This window comes from Oncorhynchus clarkii, chromosome 3 (assembly GCF_045791955.1).
Source record: "Oncorhynchus clarkii lewisi isolate Uvic-CL-2024 chromosome 3, UVic_Ocla_1.0, whole genome shotgun sequence".
NCBI lineage: Eukaryota > Metazoa > Chordata > Actinopteri > Salmoniformes > Salmonidae > Oncorhynchus > Oncorhynchus clarkii.
In genome coordinates, this window is record NC_092149.1 from 79,042,127 (window position 1) to 79,050,094 (window position 7,968).

The 7,968-nt window shown below is 41.9% G+C and overlaps 2 non-coding genes and 1 pseudogene across 2 annotated transcripts; 1 reads left to right on the plus strand and 2 right to left on the minus strand.

Annotated features, from left to right (window-relative positions):
- Positions 1–1,174: 1,174 nt before the first annotated feature.
- On the minus strand, positions 1,175–1,338 carry LOC139406248 (U1 spliceosomal RNA). The gene has a single exon (XR_011633968.1). It is a non-coding gene; the product is annotated as a U1 spliceosomal RNA (small nuclear RNA).
- Positions 1,339–2,043: 705 nt separating this feature from the next.
- Positions 2,044–2,151, minus strand: LOC139406210 (5S ribosomal RNA; annotated as a pseudogene).
- A 3,961-nt stretch (positions 2,152–6,112) lies between these two features.
- Positions 6,113–6,276, plus strand: LOC139406211 (U1 spliceosomal RNA). Its single transcript, XR_011633941.1, has one exon. It is a non-coding gene; the product is annotated as a U1 spliceosomal RNA (small nuclear RNA).
- Positions 6,277–7,968: the final 1,692 nt, after the last annotated feature.

The following is a 7,968-nucleotide window of genomic DNA, read 5'->3' on the forward strand; positions in this document are numbered from 1 at the left end:
TCTTGCATAATGCCCTTGCTTCCTGCACTTATAACATCTGAATTCAGGGCAGTCCTTCAAGGCTGAATACAAAGCCTACAAACTCTGACCTGCTTATATAACTCTAAAGTACTCTCCACCTTCAAGTGTGTCAAACTTTGTAGAGTACGGTAATGATTTCACAGTATCAGTGAATTTCACTTTGCAGTATCTCGTGCAATCTGCTATATCCTTCCCTGGCCAAACTCTCCTCCTGATTTCAGAGACTGCTGATACACCCCAGCTACATAGCTTGGCCAATATAGCACTCTCTTCCATGTATACAAGCAGATTCATGAAAGAGACTATTAGTTAATTGGAAACCATGTCTCTTGCCATAATTCTTGTTTCTTTAATCATAAAGACATCCATTAAGCGCTCTTTTCCTTTTCTCATCGTGACCTCGCACTTTCTTTCTCCTTTTACTCTAAATAACACCACCTCTCCACACACCTCTATAATCGCACGTAGTAATTCCATCGTTGTAACTTTATCTTCTCCCATCAACTCCACTGCCACTGTAAAATCTTTGCCATATTTCATTCCTCCTTCATCTCCATGTTTCTTACGTTGAGCATTTTCTTTGTCCTTGTCCATTCCGTTAGTCATTGCCATGTTGTCCGTCATATTAAACAAAAAAAAGAGGCCAAAAACTCTCCCCCAAGCAGCAAAACTGCAAAGGGGGGAAAAACGAATCAAACTTAAACTTTTTCAAATGCAAAAATCTAAATTATACTTCAAAATACGTTGAAAATAACCAAAAAAGCTCTCAAGCAAACAAACACTCACTCACTCACTCACGACTTAATTACCAACACCTGTCTCACTTTCCAAACAGGAAGTGCTCACTCAGGCCGGTATGGTCGTAAGCAAAGGAACGTCTTGGTACGCCATTTAAAGTCAAAGTGAGTCTGATAAACAGACATTGCATTTTCACCAATTAGGGTCACTCAAAAAGTGGAAGAAATGACATATGCTGTAGCCATCACTTTTTAGCACAGATAGTTGGATGAAATACAAACAAACCTTGGTAACATTTCAAAGCGAGAGCACATATTTCAGCCTTGTGAGAAAAAACGTACAAATACAATGACACCTGACAAATACATCATGAGCAACAGTTTCCCATGCAGCAGTTTATCATTAAACAAGACATCAGGGGAGAGCGCGAACACAGTCCCCCACTACCATAAATTATGCAATCGAGATTTCCACATTTGGGAAATTCGCAGGGGTCAGCACAGCCAGAGTGCAATGGCTGAGCCTCGCCCTGGGTGAACTGCCTTCTTGATCACAGTATCTCCCTTGCCAGGTAAGTATGACTTGAATACATCAGTGGAGGGCAACTCTCTCCAGTGCCAACATTTTGGGCTGACGGTAACCACTTTGTGTTCTGATAATATCACATCACATCGACCTGCGTTAAATGCCGTTTAGGAATGCACTTGCAGACAGAGTGGTGAAAAAGTAGTTTATTTTGTTTACTAGACTATATCAGTGAAGCACGAGATTCCCATCATGCAACACTGTAGAAAAAAAATCACCAATGACTTTTTAATATCTTAACCTGTCTGATATCACAAATGTATGCGATATGACGAAATACAATCACATTCAGACACACACACACAGACAAATGCATGAAACCAATTGATTTATTATCGATAACATCTCACATTCTCTTGTGCTTTTGATTTACTCCGTAAAAGAAGGGTTCTCATTCCACCATGGAAAACACAGGGCCATCAGACATCAGTCCAGTTCCACTCCTCACCAGCATTATTTCCTTTGATCATTTGAACAGGGCGAAGGAGTACCAAGCACACACAAGCTGCATTCAGTAACGATATTCTTATTTGTCTCATAAATCAAAGGCTCCCTGACAGCACAAGGAACTTTGATCGTAATAAAAGGGCAGGGGAGACTAGCCCATAGACGCTGCATTTAGTCAATTCAGCATCAAATGCTTACTACAAAGCAGTGTTGCTGATGAAATAATGCAAGAGCACACCCTAGTGGACCAAAAGCTTGCAGCACCTGGTATTCCCATCCAAGTACTAACCAGGCCCAATCCTGCTTAGCTTCCGAGATCAGACGAGATCGGGGCGTATTCAGGCTGGTATGGCCGTAAGCAAAGGAGCAAGTCTTGGTACGCCATTTAAAGTCAAAGTGATTCTGATAAACAGACATTGCATTTTCACCAATTAGACAAGCAGCTTGAACTTTGGCTCACTCAAAAAGTGGAAGAAATGACATATGCTGTAGCCATCACTTTTTAGCACAGATAGTTGGATGAAATACAAACAAACCTTGGTAACATTTCAAAGCGAGAGCACATATTTCAGCCTTGTGAGAAAAAACGGACAAATACAATAACACCTGACAAATACATCATGAGCAACAGTTTCCCATGCAGCTATCCTACTAGCCAGAATAAATACACAAAAGCTCTGAATGTTGAAATCCTAGTGCATTGTTCTGTGCTAAGGAGGAGTAGTGCATGAATGGACAATTTCATATTGGAAGCTCAATTGGGGGCTGCATTTCGCAACAAAAGTAACATTTTGAAAAACTGAAAAAGAATTCAAAAACTTATCACCCCCTTAAAAAAGTGCTTTCTGGACCGTTTTTTGAAATTCTTTAGATTTTTTTGTCAATTACACATGTGTAAGAACTGTATAAATATACTTTTGTCCAATTTTATTATCAATTTTTTTTACTTGTGCATAAGGCATATGTTTTCTCCATTTGCAATATGATTTCATAGGAAGTCAAAAGTCAAAGTCAAAAGTCACTTTTTTTGGGGCCAAATGCCATATGAAAGATTTGAAAATGCCAAATCAGGATGTTATGTCCATTTGCCATGTACCATCACGAATTTGACATGCTCAAAAATCCTGCAATGCAAAATTGACTGGCATGATGAACACAGGATGACTGGGCAATGACAGTGGTTCCTCTCCATTGCTCGTTGTGTTGATTTCATCATGTCCATTTGGTGATGTTTTTTTCACTGTTGCAAATGCACTGTGCATTTGCAATATGGTTTAATGGGCATTTACCATCACGAATTTGGCATGCTCAAAAATCCTGCAGAAATGCGAAATTGACTGGTCCGATGAACTCGGGATGGCTGGGCAGTGATTCTGGTTCCTCTCCATCACTCTTTGGGGTTGATATCAGAATGTCACTTTGGGGATGGTACCTCACTGTTTAAACATATTGCAAATGGACAAAAGTCACCAGCAAGTCACCGTCCATCAGTCAATTAGATATCATTCTGACACCAAACTGATACAAACTGACACCACACCCACTTTTTCCAACTCATTTAGAAGCCAACTATCACATACTTCAGAGCTGGCCCAAAATTCACAACGCCTTCTGTTCAAACCATAATAAAAACGTAAAACACATAGTTACGTTCTAGCTGCGGGTCCAGTTCTGACGTTATGTGTAGGCCTAGCTGAGGCGACCCCGAATCCCAAGTTTCGGCTCGATAGGTCATTTGGTGCCCGAGCAAGACCCTAATTGGCGCTGAAAATCCACTTTTTTCCATGCCTTGCTACGGGGTCCTCGAATGAGCTATCGGACAGAAACGTTGGGGTCCGTCTATATGGGCCGAGGCGGTCGCAATGCACCTAGTCTTGCGACTCTGGGACATTCTAAATATCGTCATTTTCATGATGCAAAAATGAATTGAAGTTATTGCAAATGTACGAGGCTGTTTCTCGGTCTGAGAACCTTCTAGAGCCACGTAACCCACATCGACTTGACGTCTAGAACAGGTTTCTAAAGTTTCAGAACTCTAGGTCTGACAGTTCTTTAATAGTTCGAACAAGGTTAACTAATGCAGGCAGTGTCTGTCTCTACACACCCCAATGTGTACGCTATTACAAAATCCTGAGTTTTAAGTCTTTATCTTAAGAATTGACTGATCTACACAGGGTTGAATGCAGTCATTTTCACATTTGCAGGTTATGTACATGAAAATACCTTTTGGGTGAATTTAACCACTTCCGGTTGCTCCAGGAAGCTTAGAATCGACACAGGTAGACCACATAGTGGCCTGATGGATTGTCATTAAAGACAGGTTCATAAGGCATTATTAACCCACATAGGCTCTTGGTTGAATTTAGGGGAGCAGGCAATGTATTCCTATGGGGAGAGATGTCATTGTAATCGGTGAGATCAAAAAACCCTGTTGTACTGTTAAGGGTTAATGCCACACGGTCAAGGTTAGGCGTGCACAGATCGGGAGGACCTCAGGAACGTACCTGAGGTCGAATTGTGCTTATCCCCCTAACGGTTCTCTCACTGTCATCCAAAAGCAAATGACATTTAGGGCCAGGCTTCATTTTGGGCCTTCTTTTTTTCAAGGTCGCTGCACTCAGAACCGGAGGTTCCTTTACTTTGACGTGAAGTGGAAAAATTATTGCTCTATTTTCATTTTGGACCTTTAATCCCAGAAAAAAACATAACTCAAAAACCGTTGAGGCCTAGACGCCATCTTGTTCAGGGGCCAACTTCCCATTATGCCAAGCCTGTGCTCACCAAGTTTCGGCTTTGAAATATTTTCCGTTTAGGAGAAAAGGCCACGCCGTGATTCGTGATGTTTTATACATTTGCAATTTGATTCCATTCGCCCTCTTGTGGGATTTACCGGGACAGTGGAAAAATGACCAAAATTTGATTATTTTATAAAACGGAAACCGAATGTCCGAGAGAGTTCGTTTGATGACTTCCTGGAAGATCCAGCCCTGCCACACGGCCCGACGCCGTCCGCAAATTTTACAAACGTTTTCGGACGTCTAGTAAGGGACCGTACATTTGCAATGTGGACTTTCTCACTAGCCATATGGCAAATGTCAAAATGTTCTTAAGGTATGGAAGCGCATGGGGCTGCATTTCGCAACATGATGTTTCCACAAAATGCCAACAATGTTTGGCTACAGACAAATGTTTCCACCTTTCCATTAGTCCACCTTTCGATTGGTCCACAACGTCTCTTTCACAACTGACTTCAAAGATCTTCATAAGCCCGGTCAGTTGACTCAAGTCTTCCTCAAGCCTGCTACCAAGCATCAGGGGAGAGCGTGAACTTAGTCCCCCACTACCATAAATTATGCAATTGAGATTTCCACATTTGGGAAATTCACAGGGGTCAGCACGATAATCGTTACTGAATGCAGCTTGTGTGTGCTTGGTACTCCTTCGCCCTGTTCAAATGATCAAAGGAAATAATGCTGTTGAGGAGTGGAACTGGACTGATGTCTGATGGCCCTGTGTTTTCCATGGTGGAATGAGAACCCTTCTTTTACGGAGTAAATCAAAAGCACAAGAGAATGTGAGATGTTATCGATAATAAATCAATTGGTTTCATGCATTTGTCTGTGTGTGTGTGTCTGAATGTGATTGTATTTCGTCATATCGCATACATTTGTGATATCAGACAGGTTAAGATATTAAAAAGTCATTGGTGATTTTTTTTCTACAGTGTTGCATGATGGGAATCTCGTGCTTCACTGATATAGTCTAGTAAACAAAATAAACTACTTTTTCACCACTCTGTGTCATGCGTAGGTGTAATAGGTGGCAGGGAAGTCAGGCGCAGGAGAGTCAAATGGAGTGTAAAATGGAGTCTTTTAATAAAGTCCAAGGAGTATGCTCCATAACACTAAATGTACATAAACATGGGTACGAGGACCCGACGCACACCTATACAACAATCACACTACACTGACAAATAAAACAATCTCTGACAAAGACATGAGGGGAAACAGAGGGTTAAATACACAACAGGTAATGAATGGGATTGAAAACAGGTGTATGGGAAGACAAGACAAAACCAATGGAAAATGAAAAAAAGGATCAATGATGGCTAGAAGACCGGTGACGTCGAACGCCGAGCACCGCCCGAACAAGGAGAGGCAACGACTTCGGCAGAAGTCGTGACACTCTGTCTGCAAGTGCATTCCTAAACGGCATTTAACGCAGGTCGATGTGATGTGATATTATCAGAACACAAAGTGGTTACCGTCAGCCCAAAATGCTGGCACTGGAGAGAGTTGCCCTCCACTGATGTATTCAAGTCATACTTACCTGGCAAGGGAGATACTGTGATCAAGAAGGCAGTTCACCCAGGGCGAGGCTCAGCCATTGCACTCTGGCTGTGCTGACCCCTGTGAATTTCCCAAATGTGGAAATCTCAATTGCATAATTTACGGTAGTGGGTGACTGAGTTCGTGCTCTCCCCTGATGTGTTTTTTCATGATAAACTGTTGCTTTTCTTGAGGATGTTGTGAGTCAACTGACCATGCTTATGGAGATCTTTGAAATTATTTTTAAAGATACTTTTTGGACCAATGTTAAGCCTAATTTGTCGTATGCTACATGGAATTTATGTCGGTACTTCAATCAAGAGATAGTAGTGAACCCGCTTGCTTTATCACTTTGTTTAAACTTAATTTTACGAAATGTATTAAAGTACTTATAACGAGCTAATACTTCAATCAGGAGATAATATGGAAACCGCACTAGTCCTGTCAATCACCACATTCTTATTGGCAGACTCAACAGGCTTGGTTTCTCAAAAGACTGCCTCACCAACTACTTCTCTGAGTTCAGTGTGTCAAATTAGAGGGCCTGTTGTCCGGACCTCTGGCAGTCTCCATGGGGGTGCCACAGGGTTCAATTCTTGGGCCGACTATTTTCTGTAAACATCAATGACGTCGCTCTTGCTGCTGGTGATTCTCTGATCCACCTCTACGCAGACGACACCATTCTGTATACTTCTGGCCCTTCCTTGGACACTGTGTTATCTAACCTCCAGACAAGCTTCACTGCCATATGTTACGTTCCCCAGTTTCTGTGTTGAAGTTTGTGTATTTGAGTGTTTCAGGAGATGGCTTCATGAAATCCCCCAGCAGCTGATTGGTTGACTCCATGGCTAATTGGAGCTGACCCCGCCCCCTCATCAAGATGCAGCTGTCTCCAATTACCCATTTCTTCTGAAGCTATATGAAAGCCAGTGTTCTGTTCAGAAGTGAGATCGTTGCTGGGAAGTCATTGCAGAAGGCTTGATTGTGATATTGATCATTGCTGAGGGAGGAAGTTGATGGCTGAGGGTTATAGCATGTTGGTCGTTGGTATGTACTGTGTTAGTTGTTGCTGGGAGCAGTTGGTATGTTCTTTGAGTTTGTTGCTCAGATAGAGCTTATTTAATGTCCTTTGTTTCTTAGTTTGTTTGAGAAATTGTTTGTTCTCCTGTTTCATTTGTTCCAAGGGGGGAAGGGACCTAGGGAGTGCTTAGGCAAGAGGCCTGCGGGCATACATTTTCCAGTAGTATATTCACTGTCTAGGCACACTAGGTAAGACCTGGGCGGACCACCCCGTGTATTTTGGTTAGGGCACCAGGTGGTGCTAAATTAGAACCTGTTGTGACTCCCAAACCCGCATGCGGGAGCGTAATCATTGCCTGAAACTAATTAGCATAACGCAACGGACATAAATATCCCTAGAAAATATTCCTATTCATGAAAATCACAAATGAAATATATTGACACACAGCTTAGCCTTTATTAACCTGTTACGGATGATGCAAATTTTCGCAGCTTTTTGTAAAAAATCGCGCAACATTTCAACGTCCTGCTACTCATGCCAGGAATATAGTATATGCATATGATACGTATGTGTGTATAGAAAACACTCTGAAGTCTCTAAAACTGGTTAAATTGTGTATGTGGCTATAACAGAATGTGTTTAGGAGTAAAAATCCCTGGGAAAACTGGTCACCAAAAACACAAAAAAAATATTCATCCGCCAGTCAATGTATTGTCTAAGGCGATACAAAATAGATGAGGTTCCCATTACAATGCCTACAGCTTCCACACGATGCCGCCAGTACTGGCATTTCATTGTAGATTTATCCTTGGTGGGTTGACGTGTAGG